The sequence below is a fragment of the Pygocentrus nattereri genome, chromosome 21 (assembly GCF_015220715.1).
Source record: "Pygocentrus nattereri isolate fPygNat1 chromosome 21, fPygNat1.pri, whole genome shotgun sequence".
NCBI classification, from domain to species: Eukaryota; Metazoa; Chordata; class Actinopteri; order Characiformes; family Serrasalmidae; genus Pygocentrus; species Pygocentrus nattereri.
The window spans coordinates 25,873,521-25,897,627 of NC_051231.1; the positions used below are offsets into that span (position 1 = coordinate 25,873,521).

The window sequence follows — 24,107 nt, forward strand, 5'->3', positions numbered from 1 at the left end:
GTTGTGTTCTCAGAACTCATTCTCCTTTCCCAGCAGCTCATCCTGCTCTCTGACAGTGTGTGCCATGTTGTCCCATAGCATTTCTCTAATGTAATCTCTCAGGACTGATGTAGAGGTCTACTACTCAACCTGAGCCCGACAAAACATTGGGTTTTGGGCCAGGTGCAGATAATATGCAGTCAGGCCCTTAAACATTGTCAACAAAGTTACGGTTATTTTAGCAGACTGCATACTGTAGTTTAAATTTAATAATGCATATGAGCTGAAAATGCAGTATTTGAGGGTATTTACATCCAAATCGGGTGAACAGTGTAGGAATTACAACCGTTATTAGGGGCTCAAAAATGATCAGATTGACAGACAATCATACATTGACTTGTCAATGACTGCCTCAAGTTTTGAACCTATTCACATCACCAGATGCTATGTTTCAGTTTCCGCTAGCTCTTGGGGTCTTTTACCTTCAGTTTAGCCCCCAGTAAGTGAAAGGCATGCTCAGTTGCATTGAGAACAGATGATTTACTGGGCCATTGCATCTTAGCACAGTCTAACGAGCTTTGAACCATTTGGCTAAACCTGAGCAGATATTAGAGCATCTATACATTTCAGAATTCATCCAGCTGCTTTTGTCAGCAGTAACATAATCAATAAATACAAGAGAATCAGTTCCCTACATGCGCACACCATGGCACTACCTCCACCATGCTTAACAAATGAAGTGATATGCTTTGGATCATGAGCAATGCCTTAGCTGCTCCATACTCTTTTCTTTCCATCATTCTGGTGCAAGTTGGTCTTTGTTTCAGCTGTCCTAAGGATGACGTTCTAGAACTGCACAGGCTTTTTGGCAAACTCCAATTTAAACTTCCTGTTGTCCAGAACATCTGTTTTCTGTGATTTTCCAGAAGAAGGTACCAAATAAATAATTGTTTTTATCACAGGTGACAGCAACAGATTCCAAATGGAAATGCCACACTTGAAATCAACAATAAGGACATGATGCACACCTGGCCACAGTACAGCTAGCGGGAAGTGTCCACTTACCTTTGAGCCCCTATGAATTCATGTCTATGTAGGAAAATGAGTATAACTGCTAATCTGTTCACCCACTTTGGAAGTAAATATGCTCAAATTAAGATGAAATGAACTCTTTGAAATTCATTATTCATTATTTAATTTCAACTCCAAAATAAATAAACATAAAACAACTTTGTCAATATCCAAAACTTTGTGGCCTTGACTGTATGTAAATGAAGCATTCCAAATGCACCATGCAAACTGAATATTGTTCAACTCAAATAACTAAATTCTTATTAAGGCCCATTTGAGATGGACTAGTTTTACCAGAAGAGGGCTGATAAAATAAATTTGTGTAAGATTTGGCTGATTCATATGGGATAAAACCATTTGTGCAATTTCCCAAAATGTCCCAAATAGTCTGGAGTAAAAGAGCATCAAGCGGACATTTACCTCAGCATTATGCAGCATGTGCTACACTTTTGAAAATGAACATACTGTGTGGCTAAATTGCAAATGTGGCAGTAAAAAATAAAAACAAGAAACAAACTGCAACAATGGACGAGGGAAGAGGCGTTTCCTTGTGGGAAGACGTCTGTTATCAACAGCCATTCAAAATGATGGTACATAATCACAGCAAGTGGAAGGGAATATACATCAAATTGTATCATAAATGTGTTTCAATTAAATATATTGTGGATTTCACTTGTCTTGTCATGAGCTTGAGGATGAGGATGAGGATTAACCAACTGCATCAAGTCAAGCTCCAGTCTTGTCTTCAGGTTGCAGAAGGAAAAAGGAAAACATACAGATGCCATTTAGCCACCTTTGTTATTGTTGCATTATATATATAATTTTATATATATATATATATATTATATTTTATTGTACTGCACTGTGTATTGTAGTTTATTGTATTGTATCTTATTGTTATTGTATTGCATTGAATGGCACAGAGTTCTGCGTTCAACTCTTCCTTTTTCTCTCAGTGTCTGCAGTGACTTTTTGTTTCTAGCAGTATCTGAGCCCAGGACTGTCTTTTTCTCTAAGCTATTGGTAACTAGCAAAGATACTTTCTCTAGATTGACAAAGCACTTCTTGTAAGTCGCTCTGGATAAGAGCATCTGCTAAATGCTGTAAATGTAAATGTACATTACTGTGACGTTGATTCGAACAGGACCACAGTTACTGAAGGAGCTCAGAGTTTGGCCAATTCTAGAACCCATGTGGCAAACACAAGGCCACGTCAGGCCAATGACCAAGTCCTGGCCTGCAAAATTACTTTCATTTTCTGTTCTTATTAGTCCGTTTCACCCCTGAGATGTACTACAGTCCCCAGCATGTACTGCGACATAGTATGTGTTCTGACCCCCTTCCCCCAACAACAAGCTATGGGTCAGGGGTAACACAACAAGAAAAGATGCCTGGTGTTTAGTTCAAGCAAATAGGCAGTTTTAAAAAAAAAATACCTAAAACAATTCATTTTTATTTCAAACTACTGTTAGTGCAGCTTAGTTTTCAGGTAGGCCTCAAAAAACCTCCCCCACTTCTGCAATGAACTTCAGATTAAGGCAAACTAGCACGGTTTGATGCTGTACCTGGTGGGCCGGCTCTCCTGCTTGAGGATGTGGAGGCACTGGGACTCAAATGCTTCTGAACAGCAGCACATAATGGAGCCTCTTCGTTGTACATTGCTGTTTGTTTCACAGTAATAAAGGCCTGCACTGAACATAATGGTGGAGTGAATGAAAGTTGGGGAACGGAGAAGCAGCAGGATTGTGTGTTGTGAACATGTCTCTGTTTTATTTGGGTTGTATTGTTTGTTTTAGAAAGCGCAGGAGACCCAGGGGCTTAGGGAAGGGGGGGTGGTCTCTCTCTCGCTCTCTCCCTCTCTCTCTCTCTCTCGTTCTCTCTCTCTCTCTGTCTCGTTCTCTCTCTCTCTGTCTCTCTCTCTGTCTCTCAACAGCAGCGCTTCCCTTTGTGCACGTTTGAATGGAAGTGTGCTCCTATTGTGACGCCCCTCTGCAAGCCCACCTGTGTGTGTTTGCGTGTGTGTGTGCGCTGTGATGATTCTCGTTCGCTTTGTTCGGGCAGACATGGCTTCGGGCCACACGCCTGCACTGGCTCAGTGGCGAGTGCAGGTAAATCCGCAGGAATTGCCCGGTAGGCAGAAATCGGATTTTGCTCTGGCCTCAGGCGCCCGGCTCCTCTGCGCGTCATGCGCCCTCAGGCGGCCCCTCCGTTTGAAGCCAAAACCAACGGAGGCTGGGGTCAGTGTGAGCATGTCTTGGTGTGCGCATGTGTGGGGATAGGCTTGCTATCACTTGGACTTGTGGGCTTCAAACAGGAGGCCTGCGTGTATGAGGTCAAGCAAAACAAAGACGGAGAGTCAGAGATAGACAGAAGGGCTGTCAAAGCAGGACAAGGTCGACATGATTTTCACCATTTTCTACACGTTTTTTGCTCTGTTTCAGTGTTACAGTGAGCATCTATTATCTTTCTCTGCAACAGCTAGCATCCGGTCTTCTGTAGATGCTAACTCAAAGAATAGAATGTGCTTTTGTTGTCATAGGCTAGCTTTAAATGGATTAAACTTAGGGAACTGGTCACAGTTACATTACATGACAGTTAGACAAGGCAATTCAAAATTCAAAAAGAAGGTTGCAAGATTTAATGCTAGTGTCTTATTGTGATCTTCTTATGTCCAATTACTTTTGAGTGTGAGCAGTGAGGGCTATGTATGAAAATAGTTATTCTTAAATTAATGCTGGCATAAGCAACAGTTCACATTTCGTTTATGTTGATGTTAGCTAGCTATTTAGTAAGGTTGCATGATGTCTCGTTATTTTATAGTTATCACTCTCAGTTTCTGTGATGAACGCAATCATCAAATCGCATCACAAGTGACAGTGTTGCCATTAGGTTGGTGGGAATGTAGTATTGGCATGTCAAAAATCAGAGCAACAGTGGATGCATTTACATGCACTTAATAGTCTGATAACTGCAGAAAATCTGATTTTGGCAGTAATCCGATCAACGTGTTTGCATGCACTTGAGTAATCAGATAATGGGACAACTTCAGGTCTACATGACTCAGGCAGTAATTGGAGGTCTGCTTTGGAACCAGCCAATAAACTCACAGGAGAAGACGTGACATTGTGCCACTTTAACTGAAACAGTGAAAATACATCATCTAGTAGATGAATAATATTTAAATCCGTATATAGTTGGTTTCAGTGTCACTGACAGTGTTTTGCTGCCATCTTGCATCAGCTCTGCTTATTTCCAGTACTGCTGCTGGTTTTTGCACATGTGCAGACTGAGGAATCCAGAGAAAGAAATCAGAATAAGGGTACACATGCACTGAGAAATCTGACTACTGAACTAAAGTCCATTTCTAGACCTTAATCTGTTCTGAGAAATCAGAGTATGCTCTTTACATGACCATTTGAATAATCAGATAACTGCAGAAATATGAGTATGATTGTATTACTGGGTGCATGTAAACTCACTTAATGTGCTTGGCTGAGCAGAGAGTCAAATCCTTCTTTCCCATGTGCAAAGTGGGTGACTTAACCACTCTGCTGTACAGCTTGTTACAAAACGTAGACAGATGCATAGCTCAACAGCTACTCTATCCTGAACTACTAGCCTACAAAGATACTTCAAACATAATGACTGTGGTCAGTCCCAGCATAAAAAGTATGGAACAGTATGTGTGTATGTGAGTGTGTAAGCTTTCTAACAGCTTTATAGGGCATGAAACTGTGTTTGGAACTGTGATCCAAGCACAAATCACAGTTCCAAGCACAGTATATGTATATATATATATATATATATATATATATATATATATATATATATATATATTTTTTTTTTTTTTTTTTTTTTTTTTTTGTCACTTCTGTGTAAGTACAAAGCAAAAAGGAAAAAAAGAAGCATTGGAGAGAATTGGAGATCAGGTAGCATTTTGATCATAATTTTAATTTTTACACTTCTCTTTTCATCACTGCAGTATAAACAACTTCGCTAAACATTGTATTTTAAGTCTGTTTCAAAATGATCAGTCTTGCATAATATCATTCTAGATGACCTCCTTCTCAACCATCTGTCTTGTGCTGTAAAAAACCCCTTTCAGCAAGTAAGGTTTATCTGATGAATGGCGAGCAGAAGTTTAGAACAGAGTTTGAAGGTGTCCTTGGGCACAACTGTTTGTCTTCTTCATGCAGCGCTTTGTTTCTTGATTCTTTCGATATCCAATTAAACAACTATGAGAAAGGCATGGCAGAGAGAAAGAGTGGAGAGTAGTAGACAAAAGGGAAAGAATGCACCATCCTTCCTTGTTTGCTGTGGCCAGATGAGCGATCAGCTGCTATCTGCCCTCTGAGTAACAAGTTAAAGTGTGGAACAGAAAGGTACATTGTCTAAAACAAAGAACCTCAGAGATGGACAGGAAGGGGATGGAGGACTAGCTGAACTTTCTGGCTAACCAGGGGTTGTATTACAGAAAATTCTTAACTCTGAAATCTTATCTGTTTAGTCACTGCTGCAGCTTCAGTTAGGGATTTAGGACAGAAGCTGTCAAAGAACAACAGTTCTTAAGCTCATGATATTATCCATTAACTCCAGATAAAAAGTATTACAGTATTACAGAAACATCCTAACTAGACTAAATCTCCTAAATACTGTCCTAACTTTGACAACCTCAGAGGGTCTTGAATTCTGTTTTAACCACGTTTCTACTGGTTTATGCAGTGACAGGCAGCATAGTTCACTATAACTAGCATAATGATGTTAGAATTATCTACATGGTGGTTTGACTTCTGACATTTTTTCTGACATCGCTTTAAAAATCCCAGACACTGCAGACACGATCTCCACCACCCCCTCTTTTTACCTTCATGTTTTAACTTTGATCAAAACCTGTCAGATAAAATATTACAGTGATGGTGGTGAATAATGAGGAGATAGAGCTGAACGTGTGGCTGTTTATTAGGAGGATTAATGTCAGCACGCTCAGCTAAAGCGTTTGGGAAACTGAAACTGAAACTGAAACTGAAAAGTGATGACAATCTGATAAACTGATACTATATCCTTAACTTCAGGTTTTTCATGCTGTATTTTTTTGGGTTTTTTCAATCTTTTCTTACATCAGTAATGGTAGCTAACTGTCTTACTAACTAAATTGATTGTTTTGATTACATGTTTAAGTTTCAGCTGTGCACATACGGTTGGTTGCCAGGTAACAGACATGACAGTTGATTGTCAACTTCAAATACTAAGTTAAGATTTCCTAACTTTAGATAGAATGCTGTAAAATAAGATTCCTAAATTAAGATTAGATTTGCTTCTGTAATATAGATTTGTGAAAAAGCTTATCTTGACCTGTCAGATCTTAAGACAAAAAGATAGGAAGTTTCTGTAATATGGGCCCTGGATTATATTGTTTTGATTGTTATATATTTTAAATGGATCATGAGGTTGTTCATGATTAGGTTTCTTTTTTTTAAAATAAGCATTGGGCTGCATTGAGACAGCCAAGCGGCATTGTGTCAAATGCAATAATGGCATTATTTCCTGCATCAGGACAAGGATTCCATAAGCTCTGTAAAATACTGTTTTTTACGCATGTTCATCCTCTTATTGTCACGTTGCACTCATCAGCACTCCAACCTTTCAGCCGTTTAAACACTTTTGGGTAAAAAAGACTAACTTAACTAGAGTTTGCAGTAGAAAACGGTCAAACCTTTATTTAGGCCTTTACCAAGGAAGATGCTTTGATAAACATGAAGCTGAGTGTCAACACTAAACATACTCAAAGTATTAGTAAATAACAATCTGTGTATTTTAAAATATCATTTTAAAATATATTTCTTGCTTAATTGATACGTGAGACAATTGACATGTCAAGCTGTTGTCATAGGCTAAAAATCTGATAATAGCTAAGACTTCAAATTACATAGTCCAGAAGCAATATGCTAATTATAAGTACAAAAATTAGATTGTGCCTGAGTGTGTGAGAGAAAGAGAGGGAGAGAGAGAGAGAGAGAGAGGGAGAGAGAGAGAGAGACACACACACAGAGAGACAGAGAGAGGGAGAATGATGGAGTACCTGCAGTGCAGACAGCCCCCTGGATGGTGCAGATGCATGATAGAGACAGACTAGAGAGCCGGACCACCCAGGCCTACAGCTGCTACTACAATACACACGCACACACACGCACAACCCTTCATTATGCACCACACAAACACAATTACCACAGGCTAATTGCTGTTAATTGAAGACAGCTAAGCTGGCTGGGTTTGGGGACTGAACGGATTTTGTGTGTGTGGAGAGAGGGGTGATGGTGTTTGTGTTTTTGTGGGGGGATGTGTGTGTCTGTATGTGTATGTATGCCTGTTAGAGGGGATGTGTGTGGGGTTTGTGTGGTGGGTGTATGGGGTTTGTGTGGGTATGCAGTGCATGTGTGTGTATGTATGGATATGGGGGTGCATGGGGGTGTGTGTGTGTGGTAGAGAATGTGTGTTTCTTGTACAGTGCCAAGGTATGGGGTCATACATATATCCAATATGTATTACATATAGTAGTATATTTATATCTTATGTAGTAGATGCTATATATAATAATAATGTACCCCAATGAGTATAGAATACAATAGGTACGTACCTGTATGTAATAATATGCTATACATGTATTATAGATCTTTTCAGTATCTAATTGTAATACCTCATACATATTCTCTACATGCAATAGTAAAAAGGTCGGGTGTGTGTTACATGTAGGCACCTGCACGTACTGCAACATCACTGAATGTGTTAAAGATCACTTGCCTTGTGAGAAGCTGAGAGTGCAACCAACTTCTACGACTGAACTTTGGAGGTGTGGAAAAATACCCCTGCAGATTTCTTTGTAAAAGTCTCCTGAAAAGGCCAAAAGCTGTGATAAAGGCAAAGAGTGGACACGAAACAGTGAAAAAACATTGCTGTTGTGTTTGCTCGGTAGTTGTTTAGACGCAAGTACCTTGTACTTCTCAACTTTGCCTCAACTTTAACTCTAAACTTAAAGTTAGACTCAATAACCAGATGTAAATGGTTTCTGTACCCGGACAGAAATGAAAACACAGTTGGCACACAGTCTGCTTGTCAAACCTTGATCAGACAGAGTCTTGGTGATAGCTTTGAGCAATGCTTCAGCCCTGAATTTGAGAGCCTGTTTTTGTTCCAGGCCTAAAAAGGAAATGTGATAAAGATTTAGCTGTCATGCTTTGACGGTTGTGCATTTGCGTGTGTGTGTGTGTGTGTGTGTGTGCGTGCGTATGTGTGTATATGTGTCTGTACACATTTTCAATGTGTGTCAAGTGGTTCTGGATCTCCGAGTACTTGGCCTTATCTAACCTTTAAGAGCAGACGGTTACCTTGACCGTGTCCTTCAGCTTATTCATACCACTAGCCCTAAGTAATGCCCACAGATGCTAACGCTAAGTGCTTCTTCCTTTAAAGAAAAATGCAAGCAGCCAAAGCTGCTCTCTTCTCTCGTTCTCAGTCATTCCCCACTGATTTAACCCAGAGATGCTAATATTTTTCTGTAGAGTGATATGAATTATTTCTTCTCTCCTCTTTGAACTTTGCAGATAAAGCAATTAATGCAAATTTCTTGCAACCACAGGAAGATGGCCACTGTAAAGGGAATGGCTTATTTATCCCTTCCATTTTTTTTTCTCTTTTAGGGAGGAAAAAAAAACAAGTTTGCATAACACCCTTTTCTTTTCTTTCAACTCTTAAAAATAGTGAGACAAAGCGAGTTAAACACTTTAAGACGGTCTAAAAATGACTTTTGAGCTTCCTTTTTCATTCTCGTTAGTTGCAGAGTTTAAATTCATGTGGTTTGCTGTATTTCCTCTATCTGTCACTGTTCAGGCTGAATGCATCTTCTCACCCCCGATGAAAAGAATTAGAATCTATATTTGCCAAATAAAAGATCTGCAAAGACATTTTATTGGTGTTGCTGGTAGCATGAATGTACAGTAACCCAATGGAGAACCCTCAGGCCTTCTATGGTTCTGTAGGATAAGCTTGAATCAATCAGGAATTTTTCCACCAGTGGTTTCTAGATACAGCCAAGCTAGCTCCCCAGTTGGTTAGGGCTTCAAATCAATCGCCTTATACATTGGATTATCTACCAACATGATTAAGAAATTACAGTGGAATCAACCAATCACATTTGATTTCCAGTGAGTGGGAAAACATCATCATTAGCCTTCCAGAAGTCCAAGACATGTTACTGTCTGTGAACACAAGCCAAAGTCTAACCAGGCTTCAGTCAGTGGATAGAAAAGTGGCAACAGCTATAAAGCAAGGTTAATGCCTGGTTAATGTTAATGTGTGTTTTAGTGTCTCTTAAAAGCTTTAAATGTCTGTGTTAAATCTAAGAAAGCCAGCAAATAGATATGTATGCCAGCATTTATGCTAACATAGTAATAGAAATCACATATGGGTGCTAGCAGAAATTAGCACTGTAAAGTTTCTTTTTCTCCCTTATTTTATTTTTTTTTTATGTTGTTTTAATATTTATGGGCTGAACTGAAGGTCAAGCTCTAGTAGTCATAGTTTACCGCTGCAGTACATAATATGACTTTCTCTCTCTCTTTATAAGTAGAACCAATGGGCAGTGAATAGTCCATTAAAAATAGATTAAATGTTAGTGATATTTAAAAATGTATAACTTATAGAAGCCAACAGTAATTAATGTTGTTTTGATAAACATATAATTGACATTCTGACACATTTGTTTGTAATTGCAAAATGGATGACAGTTATTATAGTTATATTACATAGTAATAACTTACATTTATATTTCTATAGACTCCTTTTCTTCCGGTCAACTTTTCAACCCACATGTGAGATCTATTAAAAGTTTAGAATATGCACTATTTTACAGATTTTCACTTTTTTAGTCATCTACATTCGGATATATGTAAGAAGAAGCTGTGGTGGGATGTTGACCACGGTAGACCCAGCAAAATTAAAGATGTGCAGGGATTGTCCCAAACATGAACGTTGCAGGCGATGATGATATGAACTGCTAATTCAGATGTTACATACAAAAGTACAGCTGGTAACAAAGAGGGATGTGGGGATGGTCATTATTTATGGGCAAAGCCAGTGGTGGCTAGTGGTGGCATTCATGGTGGGTGGAGAAATCAGCTGGGGCTTCCTGGATGCTTTAGTCCCTCTTGTCTTTCACAGCACTCCCATGGGGCTTTGGTGGGATGCTGCGCTCTACACTGGAGGATGATTCATGCTCAAACAATAGCACTGCTTCTGGCAAATGGGACAGAGTATGACTGCCATTAGCTTTAGTTACAGACAGAGAGAAAATGAGAAACAGTGAGGCAGATCTGTGTGTTTGATGGGAAGAAAGCAGTGAGAGGAACAAGAGCAGGAATTATTTAATATATGTTGTTGCCTTTATATGGAAATCTCAATTTTTACATAATTTTTTCCATCATGTTTGAAACAGGCACATTGTGTGAACATTTCATGATGAGTGGACCAATAGAAATGCTCCAAGAGAGGAAAATATTGTTCTAGTAATTTACACTAAAGAATGTTTTTTGTCTTTTAACATCACAGTACAGAGATTAATGGCATGTCATTGGAGGGGTTTGTGCTTAGAGTGTTTGATTGGCTTCTATGGGTGCCCCCAACTGAAGCTGGTAGCTAATAGATAGGTAGGTTGTCAATGCTGGATAGGGTTAGCAGCGGCAATCGTTGGACTGTATAAATGGAATGGCCTTTGGGTATTCAAGGCAATTTTGGTGGGTTCAAAGTCCAAAAACCCAAAATTATCAGGACAACCCAGAATTTACGTCTCAAAAATGACCCAAAATGACCCAGAAAAGATGCACATGCCATTTTTTTCTCTTTTTGTGTGAACAAAAATGATAATATTTACATTAATTGAAAACGGCAAACTCAACAGATGCATGCTGTGTATTAATTTTATTTTATCACACGCTGTTTTAGGTGAAAGCTAATTTAAAAATGCAATCTCACTTTGTTTGGATAATCCACTGTAGTCCCCTGTAGATTATCTACTGATGTTCAAATTGTTAAAAAACTATCTGTTGAAACTCTGTTGATTCTAAACAGTGGTGGGGTTAGGGTTAGGATTTGGACAATGGTAAGGGCTAAGACCAGGGTGAGGACCTGGATGTAGATCTTGGGTTCAAGTTTAGGTTAGGGTTAGGATTAGAACCAGGTTTAAAGTTAAAGAAATGTAGTTTTTGAAGAAAGTATTATAATAAAATTCAAAGTAATTAAAAATTATAAGAACATTATGGTCAATTTAGTAGATATTTAGTTGAATTTAACTTGAAGTTAAATGAATACAGTATAAAATACAAAGCATCTAAAGTTGACTATGCAAATAAAATATGTTAACAAAAATGCTATTTACCATAAAACTACAGAAACTGCTGTTTCTTCTTACTTTCTTTTGCTTTTTCCTTTTCATGTGTGTATTTAAATAATTGTTATTTTTATTATGGTACAATTCTGCAGAATAACTTGTTGAACTAATGAAACAGTTGAATTGCACAGTAAAAGACAGAATTAGTAAAAACACAATGACAGTAATTTTAGAAATTTGTACCATTTTTGAGAAACAAAGTTTTGTGGTTTCTTGTTGGGTTTTTTAAACCAATGCAGCCTTGCCTACTTTGCTATATTCCTAACATTTTCCTCTCATTTTATAAATGTGTCTAATGCAGTCAGCAGTTACAGATGTAAGCAAATGTTTGGTGACTACTAAAAGTATCCATAAGAAAGCTGCATTTACAAAAATAAGGAATGAAAATTGAAACAACCTGCCTTACTTTCCACCATAAAGAAAAGTTAGTAGCAGTTAAAACCTTTGATTTTCAGCTATGCAATTTTTGTGTCTCATGTTTACAGTGATTCATATAGCGTATGAAGGAACATGGTGTTTGAGTGGAGGATAGATAGATATAAAGAGAGACTGTATAGTGTGGTGTGAACTCTATGAGAGCAGAAATGTTTGGTGTGTTGATATTGATTAGAGCTAATGAGATGCCATTGTGTGCATGCCTGGGTTGGCCAGTAAAGATGCTGAGAGAGAGAGAGAGAGAGAGAGAGAGAGAAAGAAAGAGGGAGAAATGGGAGACTAATGGGCTGAGACAATACAAATAATTTGTGGCTACTGGAGAACATCAAGATTGATGGCTGCTTTGCCTGTGGATTTAAGCATCATCTGTTTTTGCTGGGCTTGGAGGTAAGCGGTGGCGTCCGTGTGGAGTGTGTTTGTGTGTGTCAGACCATGAATTGAAGCATGTATTTTTTTCACTCCAACACTCACTCACTCACACACACTCACTCCATCACATTTAGCAGGCTGAAGATTCTCCACAAGGGGGTGCTATTAGCACTCAAGTAGTTTTCAGTGCTTTGCATCAGTGACACTGTCTGTCCTTATTAATAGATGGAGCTTGGCTTTGGTGTATATGCGTCTCAAATGCCCCTCTCCTAGATGTGTCCTCTGTGATGAATGGAACTGTAGATTGTTCTAAAATGACTGAGCTGTTTAACATCAATCATATTAATTTCTAGAATCACATTTCAAAATCAGAGATTCTAAGACAGATAACGTGACAAAAAAAGAAATGATGTACAGTACGATGTAAAATGAATGCTTAATTTTTTCCCCTATTCGGTTCCAAAAATCTAGAAAGATTTAATGTGACTAATAGGCCTACTGTGTGGAACTGTGTTGTGACTGACGCATCATAAATGTAATGTACAGCATAAAGACCAAAACATAATGCAGTGAAAACAAACTAATTTCTTCAAATCAAAGAGCACAAGCACCAAGGTACAGTAAGACACTACTGTTCAAACGTTTGGAAAGCACCAGGACCAGATGGTGTTTCACCCTCCTGCCTGATGGTCTGCGCTGTCCAGCTCACACCAGTCTTTACAGCACTCTTTAATAAATCACTGGAGCTATGTGTCGTACCTTCCTGCTTCAAACGTTCCACCATAGTACCAGTTCCCGAGAAAGCAACCATCACAGGATCGAATGACTATAGACCCGTGGCATTGACCTCTGTAGTCATGAACTCCTTTGAGAGACTGGTGCTCTCCCATCTGAAGAACATCACAGATCCTCTGCTAGACCCTCTGCAGTATGCATATCGGGCAAACAGGTCGGTGGACGACGCAGTGAACATGGGACTCCAGTTTATTCTTCAACAGCTTGAACACTCAAGAAGTTTATTCTTGGACTTCAGCTCAGCCTTTAATACAATCACCCCAGGACAGCTACACAACAAACTACTCCAACTCAGCATGACCCACCTGCCAGTGGATCAACAGTGGTGATGAGTCTGCTCAACAAATAAATATCAGATTTTCTGCATTATTGTCCTTCCTTTGCCTTTATTACAACTTCCGTTGTTTTCAGGAGAACTTTTAAAGTTCAGTCTTAGAAGTTGGTGGCATTTTCTGCTTCCAACGATAAAAAAGATAAGAAAGCACTGATCACACTCCCGTTAGGACCTGCCATGAAGATAATCCAGTATAATTTTTGTCCCTTTATTCGATGGCCCCCTATAGGTGCTTAGTAGAAACCAACCCCAGTATGAATTTTTGAACACTTACCATGAGGAAGATAAAGAGTACTGCTGTTGTCAGAAGAAAATCTCAGTTTTCAGTTTCAGTTTTTGACATAATTTGAAAACACATTGGATTCTTTACATTGTGTGTACATGTCATGATGAAAGGACTAAAACAAATGACCCAAAATGACTTGGACCCAAACGGGCTGGTTCTGTTCACTTTACATTAAAAGTAAAGCAGGTTTTTTCTTCTCCTGGAAAGTTACCATTATGGAGATAGGAGGTTTTCTTCCAAAGTTCTATTAAGAATATATTCAGGATACATATAGATGACAAGCCAGGGGCCATGGGCATGGTCATGGCCTGGATGCCTTCCACCCCTCCTCCCATTAGGTGGTCCATATGTGTGACAGATAGAATGTACCTGCTTGCACTGACTGCTAACCTCACCCACAGGGGGCAGGCTGGCCCGCACTAAGCCGTATCTCCTTCTCCCTGGCCCTGATTAAATCGGTCATAAATTATGCATTATGGACTAGAACCATAGATTACTTTTCTCTGGAAAATTATATGAACTGTGACATTCATATTGGCTTTGTATTTGCTGTCTCCTCCGAGACGGCGCCGTTAATGTAATGTAATGTAATGTAATCCTTTTTAAGACACAGTAAATTCTGCGCTGGAGAAAATTGCTATTCAGTACTTCCTTAACATGGCAGGTGCTTAGCTTAGCCCAGTGTCTACACTTTATTTATTTATTTATTTTTGGTCCATGAAAAAGAGATAGCGCTCTTCTCAACCTTTAAACACATCCCATTCCTCCATGGATACACGTTTCAGTTATGGTAAACACATGATTGGTTCTGCGTAACGCGTTTCTGGTGTAGATGAAGCACGCAGTCAGTTTATCCCTACAAGATGACGTATATTGTGCTGTGGAAATCTTTGCCATAGCTTGTTGTGCATGCATGAATAAATTCCCTAAGGCCTGCAGTGGTGATTACAGAGCATGCAGCATGTCCAAGTGCATTTCCTCTGTATTATCTAAGTGCCACTACAACTCTTAAACCTGTCCTACTTCTGTCATCACTGCACTGTATGGTTCAGCCCAAATTGAGTCTTGGTTCCTCTCAGTGCTTGTGCTTCATCTAGTATGTTTTTTATTTATTTTTTCCTTTTGAGTTTCGGTTCCATCAGTGAGTCTTGGTTCGCTTCTCAGCCTTTCGGCTAAGATCAAATGTAGTATCTCTTCTCATCGGTTTAATATCTAATACGTCCTCTCTATGAGGACTACATATTAAATTGATTTTTAGGGCAGGGAGATGGAAGAGGAGCTTGCTCCATTAGGAAACCAGCCTGGCGACGAAAAGGTCCCCTGAGCCGACAGTATGATTGAGGTGCCCTTGAGCAAGGCACCTAACCCTCAACTGCTTCCCGCTGAGGATAGGGCTGCCCACCACCACGGGCATGTGTGCGCACTGCCCCCTAGTGCGTGACTTCACTAGTGTATATGTAGTGTTTCACTGCATGGATGGGTCAGATTGCAAAGGTGAAATTTCCCCATTGTGGGATGAATAAGAGTCATTTATTTATTTCTTATTTATATTCATATCTTTCTCCTTCATGCTCTAAGGGATCATTTCCTTTTTAGTCTTGGTTCTTCTCACTGGCTCCTTTCAGTGTCTCATTTCAGAGTGAGTTTTCATTTTGGAATTTAGTTCCTTTTAGAGTTTCTTCCTCTTGCTCGTTGCTTTTTTTCATTTTAATCTTGGTTCCTCCCCATGTTTCTTCTTTGTGGCCTTAGGGAGCATCACCTCTTGAGTCTTGGTTCTTCTTGGTGTTTCTTCCTGATTGAGTTTTTTTGGGTCTTGGTTCCTTTCAGAGTTTCTCCCTTATCTCCTGTTTTTCTTCTCTTTCTTTAGTCTTGGTTTCTCCCCAGGTTTATTCTTTATGCTCCTAGGACGTTTCTCCTGTTGAGTCTTGGTTCCTCTCTGAGTTTCAACCTCATGTTCTTAGGGCATTTCTGGTTTTGAGTCTTGGTTCCTCTCAGCTTGTTTTTCATCTTTGTAGCCTTGGTTCCTTCCCATGTTTCTTCTTAGGGAGTTTCTGCTTTTGAGTCTTGGCTCTTCTTAGTATTTTATTCCTTATGCTATAAGAACACTTTGAGTCTTGGTGTCTTTCAATGTCCTTTCCTGATTGAGTATTTCCATTTTGGATCTTGAATCCTCTTTTTTTTACTTTTTTTTATCTTGGTTCCTCCCCATGTTTCTTCCTCATGCTGTTGGTGTGTTTCTCCTTCAGAGTCTAGGGTTACCTCAGTTCCTCCTCCTCAAGCTCTTAGGGGCTGTCTCCTTTAGAGTCTTGGTTCCTCTCAACATGTTTTTCATCTTCTGAGGTTTTTGTTTGTTTAGTCGTGGTTCATTTCCATGTTTCATGATCATGCTCTTAGGGAGCATCGCTTTTTGAGGCTTGGTTCCTCCCATTGTTTCTTCCTCATGTTGGTATAACATTTTGAGTCTTGATTCCTTTCATTTGCGTCTTCTGAGATTTTTTTCTTTCTTGGTTTCTTCCTATGTTTCGTCTTCATGCTCTTAAAGAGTTTATCCTTCAGAGCCTTGGTTTCCCTTTGTTTTTTCAACCCTTAGGGACCATCTCCTTGGTCTTGCTTCCTCTCAGTATTTCATCTTGATGTTTTTCTTTTGAGTCTTGGTTCTTCTCCATGTTTCATCCTCATGCTCTTGGGGAGTTTCTTTTGAGTCTTGGTTCTTCTCATTGTTTCTTCCTCATGGTATTTGAAATTTTGAGTCATAGTTCCTTGCAGTGTCTCTTCCTGATTGAATTTTTCATTTTGGGTCTTGATTCCTGTTTGGGTCTTGGTTCTTTTCAGAGCTTGTTCCTCATGCTCTTGAGGATTTTTTGTCTTTTGATTCTTGGATCCTCTGTGTTTCTTCCTTATCTTCTTAGGCAGTATTTCCTGACACTGGCTTGCTCGTTTGGAGGCTTTAGGACAGCGGTCACTAATAGGCAGAGCGTGGTCTGAGTCCGGACTCAGACACTGTCCTATGCAGACCTGGACCTATAACCAATAAACTATGGAGAATTGTGTAATTTTGACAGGGTAGTCCTATTTTAACTTTTCTAGTCATTACGGTACCACTTTAGTGGCCTGGGAAACTCACAGGCCAATCGCATGTGTTGTAAATATCACACGTGGTGCTACTCAGCCAATCAGATCTGTGCATTACGATGAGCACTGAGACTCAAATGAGTGATGCACACAGAGGGGAGGGATGAGGTGAGAAAGGCAGTTAGAGAAGAAAGTGAGTCAGACTATCTTTATATACTGTGCTCTAAAAAGAGAAAACTGACAATAAGTGTGAAATATGAATGAATTGTACTTTATTTTAATTCAACATTCAGTTGTTGACTGTATAAGATGTTGATATGCCTTCTAGGCAACTTCAGTAAACAGTATATGGCACTGAGGCATAATGCAAGTTAGAGATTGTGATGTTAGAGATTATGATGACCTTTGCTTGAGGAAATTTTCTTTATCTGGACCTTAGTGAATTTTAATTAAAGACCTCTGCTTTAGGACAGGCGGCAAGGTGGCATGGTGGGAAGTGCTTTCGCCTCACAGAAAGGAGGGCCTGGGTTCGAGCCCCCAGCCGGGCAACCACAGTCCTCTCTGTGTGGAGTTTGAATGTTCTCCCTGTGTCTGCATGGGTTTCCTCCCACAGTCGAAAGACATACAGTCAGGCCATTTGGACATGCTACGTTGCCGCTTGGCGTGAATGTGTGTGAATGTGTCTGTCTGTCTGCCCTGCGATGGACTGACGACCTGTCCAGGGTGTATCCTGCCTTTCAACCAATGACAGCTGGGATAAGCTCCAGCACCCCCCACGACCCAGAAGGAGAAGTGGCTTAGAAAGTGTGTGTGTGTGTGTGTGTGTGTGTGTGTGCACAGTTTAGGACAATGTGTATTTGGAAAAATGACTTTTTTGTAGAAACGATGGGAGAAGCATTTCTGAGTGTTGGATGAACCCTATTCAATTCACCAGCTTGAGAAACTGGCAAATTTAGAAGTTAGTAGCACTCATAAATGTTATGATGTGTTTTCAATTTCAAATGATATTTATTTTGCGTGCATCTAAATGGTCACGAAATACATAAACTTAGAGTTTCTTATTAATTTCAGAGGTAACTTTAATTTGATATGTGTGTGGATGGTCACACTCAGACACAGAATGGGATTTTCATGTTTGCAGTCATGATTTTAGGAATAAAACTCAAAGGTTAAACAAAGTTCACCAGCTTAAGCTGTTTAAATGTTTGAATGCTGTATAGCTAAGGTGGTCTCATACTGAACCACTGCTGAAGTTACTGTGAGGAACTTGTAAGACTCACTTCATCATATGTCATATATGTTTACATTTTGTTAAGAACAGAAAGAATTCCAATATTTTGCCATGTTTCAGTGTGACAGTGACCGAGAGAGATGAATAAAGATAGAAGTCTTTAGATTAGATGAAATAATGCTAAGCTGATGTCTCTATAAAGTTGTCTATTTGGGTGAGATTACATAAAACAAGATTACAAAACAACAAACAAAAGCTGTTTTTCCCCTCATACTCTGTTTCTGACATTTATATCTCAACATCATGACTGAATTTCTCAACATATTGTTTTAGCGTTTCAAAATAATGAATTATTTTGATAGGTTTGCATTTGTGTCCTGAAATTATGATTTTATTTTCTTAGTTTTTACGTAGTATTTTGAAACATTGGCTGATTATCTTGAAATAGTGTCCTAAAACTACCTATTTTCTCAGAATCTTGGACTAGTTTCTTATTTTCTCAAAATCTTGACTTAACAACCTGAAATAATTAAGCAAACATTTATAATACATAGTTTTCATAAATTATGTCTTATTTTTTTGTCTTGTGATTTTGAGTTATTGAGACACAACATACAATTTCAAAGTAATTTGTTATTAAAAAAGTGTTATTTTTTCAGAATTATAAATCATGATTTTGACATAGTATATACACATTTTAGTGTTGTAGTCTTGTAGATAGGAATAAGCCTTTTCCCCTTTACGTAGTTGGAATGGCCTTCCATAAAAGGGTGACATTTCATATATATACAAAATAAATATCCTTTGGCATAATAGTTCACTTTAAATGTCGTTATTTTTCACAAGAAACTCAGTTTCTTCTTCAGTTGAATAGGATGTTTGCCAATATTCTGTGAAGCCTGCGAAAGAACACCTCTTTGAGTGGATCATGGGTAGCTTACTTGGACTGGATCATGTTTGCATTACATATATGGACGAGTGTTCATGTCACCCACCTCCCTGGCAAATAACAAACGTGGCCATCTGAACTTTCACTCTTACTGTGTTCGAGTGCATTACATCTGAATGCAGTTCATTCTCCCATGTCTTAGTGGAGCTTAGTGTCATATCCCTTACATACACTGATAGCGATCTGCAAAGGCCTTTAAACTGGTATTTGAAATGTCATACCCCCTGTTCCTAACTCACTGGGTGTCTGTTCTGGCTGATATGTGTGTGTAGTATCTCTGAGCCTCCACATTTACAAGTTCAAAGTTGAGGCAGATAAGATCTTTAATAGTAGGTGTGCTTGTGTTGTGCTGCTGCATTATTAATGACCCCGAGCTGCCAGGCAGCCTTGATCAGCCTCTCTAATAACGTTGATCTGCTCCAAAAAAAAAAAGAGGAAGAAAAAACTTTTAGAGCAAACATGATTATTGAAATGATTAATGTGACAACTGCATAGTGGGAGCTGTCACATTAGTTTCAGAGGAACACACACCCACCCACACACACACACACACACACACACCCTCCCTGCCATCTGCAGAAAGGGGATTTTTGAAGGGGTGTCATAATTGTATGGAGGGTATGGCACGATGAGACACTGTGTGAAGGTATGAAACTGTGCGAAGGTGGAAACTCTAATCTGTACAACATGAGAGGAAAACTGATAGCTGGTTTCGAATGTGAGAGAAAGGTGGTGTGTGTGTGTGTGTGTGTGTGTGTGTGTGTGTGTGAGAGAGAGAGAGAAAGAAATAGAGAGTTTTTGTCTATCATTTGAACAATAATTGTGCCAATTAAACTATTTATACCTATGGGAATGAGTTCATGTTATGTCAAGTAAATCTAAACTTTACTCAATTTTCCCCTATTTAGTTGGTGCCAGTTGCACCTGTCACATGATGCTACCAAGGTGAGATGGTGAACACTAAGGGATAACCTCTTCTTCTTCTTTCGGCTGCTCCCTTTAGGGGTCGCCACAGCGGATCATCTGCCTCCATCTTGCCCTATCCACTGCCTCCTCTACTTTCACACCAACCATCTCCATGACCACCTTCACTACTTCCATAAACCTTCTCTGAGGTCTACCTCTTCTCCTTCTACCCGGCAGCTCCATCTCCAACATTCTTTGCCCAATATATCCACTACTCCTCCTCAACACATGTCCAAACCATCTCAACCTGGCCTCTCTGGCTTTATCTCCAAACTGCTCCACCTTCACTGTCCCTCTGATCTGCTCATTTCTAATCTTGTCCATCCTTGTCACTCCCAACGAAAATCTCAGCATCTTCATCTCCATCTCCAAACCATAACACTAAGGGATAGCCATATTAGGATAATCAAGCCAGTTTTGAGCCCGATTCACCCCTCCCATGGTTTGCTGCTGGAACCACGGGGGGTGAGCAGGCATTTTACCTACCTCTTTTCAAGCTATTGGGGCGATAGCCCACCACTTTTTGATTGAGCTCAGGATGCTTATGTTGAGAAAAAAACATCTGGGTCAATTTACAGAAATGTTCATTTTAGTGTCCCTGGTGTTTACAGATATATTCCACTTGAAAAATATGTTAGGGTTGCAATTTATATAACAATCAGTTCTTTTAACAATTACACCTTCTTGAACCTCAATTTAGCAGTATTGTTTTTTAAATCAATTATATAGAATTCCAAGCACCACAGAAAGAAAGCGTGTGACATATCTTGAGGTAAAAAACAAGGTTTTCAGCTTCAGTAGTCTATGCTTGACTATGAAATATATGAATTAAGTGACATAAAGAAAACAAGTGGTAAATAAATATTATAAGAGATATAATGAAAGTCGTGGGCTGCAGGAGTCGTGTCACTGGTGTTACTGCATAACAAAAAATCTCTTATTTTGAAATAAAAACCACACGGATGACCTCACTTGACTTCCTTTTACCTGTTTTCTGAGGATCTATGAAGAAAAGTCTTTTCATATAACAGAAATTTTCTCCTGATTTCATATGAAGCTTTTGATTGAAGTCACTGGTGCGACCTACTGTAGGTAATTGTGAAAAAAAATAGAATACAAATGAATGCTGATGCTTTATAGTAACCAGTTTGTGTAACCACAGTGACTCCTGTGAATAGATTAAAACATAAAAAATATACTGGACGTATCTGTAGAATGACCCATCTCTGCTCTCCTTAAACTGCACAGAGCACTGACCTTTAGGCATACACTGCAAAAATGGCATCTTCTCAAGTGAAATGATCTTAAATCTAGTCAATATATCTAATATTTCCCATTTTGAGATGGCTGTGCGCTAATGACATGATTATCTAGCTTAACTCTAGACACTTCGCTTGTTTTAGATCATTTTATTAAGAAAAATGATTTCACTGTACTGCCAGATAATTTGGTTCCAAGCACATTTCTTAAAACAAGCGAAATTAGAACACAGTGACATCATTTTACTTAATAGAATTACTTCAAACAAGTAACAATGTCTGTAAATGAGGTAAATAATCTTAAATTAAGCTTACAACGTCAACATGAGAAATACTGGATTTTTTGACTATATTTAAGACTATATTTACTTGACAAGATGCCATTTTTGGCAGTGTAAAAAGAGAGTGTCAAATTCAGTGGGAAAACCAGTCAAAATCGGCATTTCGACTGGGGCGGGGCATTTCCCAAACTGCAAAAACCTTCATAATTTCATGTTCAAAGGTTTTACAATTCAGGTAGGTCTTAAATTATTATCTTCCCAGATTCTCCTGTGGTGTGAGGTGTGTATGATCCAATGTTTACTATTCTATCCTACTCACAGTTGTGACCAGCCTGATTACAAATCATAAATATGAAAAATGTTGAATGTCTACGTCTTGACATCATGCGTGAAAAAAAGAAGGTCTGGTACTAATGGTCATGGTTCACCACTCATATATAAATGCATGTTATTTGAGCTGAGTGATGTGTGTGTATGTGTGTGAGAGAGTTTTAGTCCATCATTTGAGCAGCCTTAATCTTAATCATGGTGACTGCCCAAGTATTGTAACACTGACCGTCCGTGCCCTAGAGAAGTGAACGCGACCCGAGCATAGTTTCTTCTGATCATTTAGAACTGTGGCCGCCACCAACATGGGGGTCAGTGGCTTCTTAATGAATACAGTTTCAGTTTATCTCTAGGAAGTGTTCTGCCTAATATTGAGCTTGAATAAATGGTGTGGCAGGAGAGCGGGGCTGTACAAGAAGCTCCCCGGTGCGAACCGTGGATTTATTGCAATTATCTGCAAGTTTTAGTAGCAGTGTTTCTACACAGAGAGAACATCAGACCAGATGGCTGCAGAGCTCCAGCTAATGTATTACAGCAAGACAGGGGGTGGCATGGGAAAAAGAAGAGACAAAGGAAGTCTGAATCCCACAAATGGGAGATTTTTGTAGTGTGGAAATAGACAGAGATGGGCGGAGAGATGGAGAGAGGAAATCTGGAGAAAAAGCTACACCTACAGTTATTCCATGAAGCTAGTGCTAACCTATAGAGAAGAGGTGGCAGTATTTTAGCAGGAAAAAACATCACTATATAGAATATACCATCACTTGCAGAGTATTGCTCATTGTCCTTGCTACATCTGTAGGCTTGGATGTCTCCCTGCTAGCCTAAATGCTAGCATTACCTCATAGCATGGTACAGTGATTTTGTATATGTGCTTTTTAGATTTGACTTAAAAATTAGGGACGAGAATGGCTACATAGGAGTAATAGCCATATAGCAAGGCCAGCTTTAGCATTTTAGGGGCCCTAAGCAGCATTTTTTGCAGGCCCTCTATATTGCTAGGTGATGTACTATAAAATTAGATGCTAACAAATAACAATGACTGCCTCAAGCTATCTAAATTATATACATTTATGACTGGCTAATTTCTTTATTGCAGATGCTGCATACATTCCAGTTTTCCTCTAACTTGAGCATCTAAGACAAAATAATGGTACATTAATAACTCAGAAGTGGTTAGGAGGGCCCACTAGAGTATAAGCAGCTACTTATGTCGCTTATTAGATAGAGCCAACACTGCTACATACTTTGGTATGTTATGTACAGTATGCTAACTGAAATTTCCACATTACACAAACTGGTACTAACCTATATGGAAGAAATTACGGTATTCCTGCATGGAAAATACACTGGAAAGGTGTTCTCATTTGCAGCCTGCTCATCTTCTAGTTCCTGCTAATACTACAAAGAATCTGTACTCTTCCTTTCTCAAGAGGCTAGCTTTCATACTTCTGCAGGCTTTAACATCTACATGTTAGCCTATGTGCTAACATACATGCTAGCATGGCTATAGCAATGTACTGAATGTGCTTCTTAGATCTGTTTGATAAATAATTAACTGTAGTGCTAGCTGAAGCTTCCACATTAAACAAACTGGCGCCAACTTACAAGAAAGAAATTGGATGATTTGAGTGGGGAAAATGCATGGAGAGCTTGTTTCCATATGTAAGTTTCCCATTTTCAGGTCCCCTTTGCTGCTGCTCTATAATGAATCGCTTCCCATGAGACCAGCTTTCATAGCGTACCTGCTAGCATCCCTGCTCGTATGGATACAGTGAATATATGAATATGCTCTTTAAATCTGACTGATTAAAAAAATAACGATATGGTGCTGCAAACTTATAGTGATGGCTCAATTAGCAAGCTCACTTTGATGGTTGAATGATTTAAGGATAAAGTTCATTTAGCACATTAGCAGAGGAAATGTCCTGTGTACATGTTCTCACCAGTGCAGCTTATTGATCATTTTCTCTGAACCTCCATTCAGCCCTCCCCATGAAGCCAGCTATCCTGTATCTGTAGGAGTTGAGGCCCGCCTGCTACATGCTAGCATGGCTTAAATAAGTTTGTAAAGCTGCTGCTTAGATCTGCTTCATGAATAAATAACAGTAGCTACATGCTAAACATTGATAGTGAATACTGGTGACTCTTATAGCAGCTTGTTAAGTTTGATGGTTATATAACCCTGCTGAAAAAACCCACCATAGACCAGCGTGCCAGTCAGAGCTGGTTAATACTGGTCACCCAGCATGGCCATACTGGTTGACCAGAATACCAACATCCAAAACTCAACATATGCTGGTGACCTGATATGC

At 39.2% G+C, this 24,107-nt stretch overlaps 1 protein-coding gene and 1 pseudogene across 2 annotated transcripts in view; both read left to right on the forward strand.

The window, feature by feature from the left end:
- Nucleotides 1–24,107, forward strand: part of fhit (fragile histidine triad diadenosine triphosphatase) — a 476,955-nt gene that overhangs the window by 259,069 nt on the left and 193,779 nt on the right. The gene's annotated exons all lie outside the window — the stretch shown is intronic.
- Nucleotides 14,860–15,073, forward strand: LOC119261964 (annotated as a pseudogene).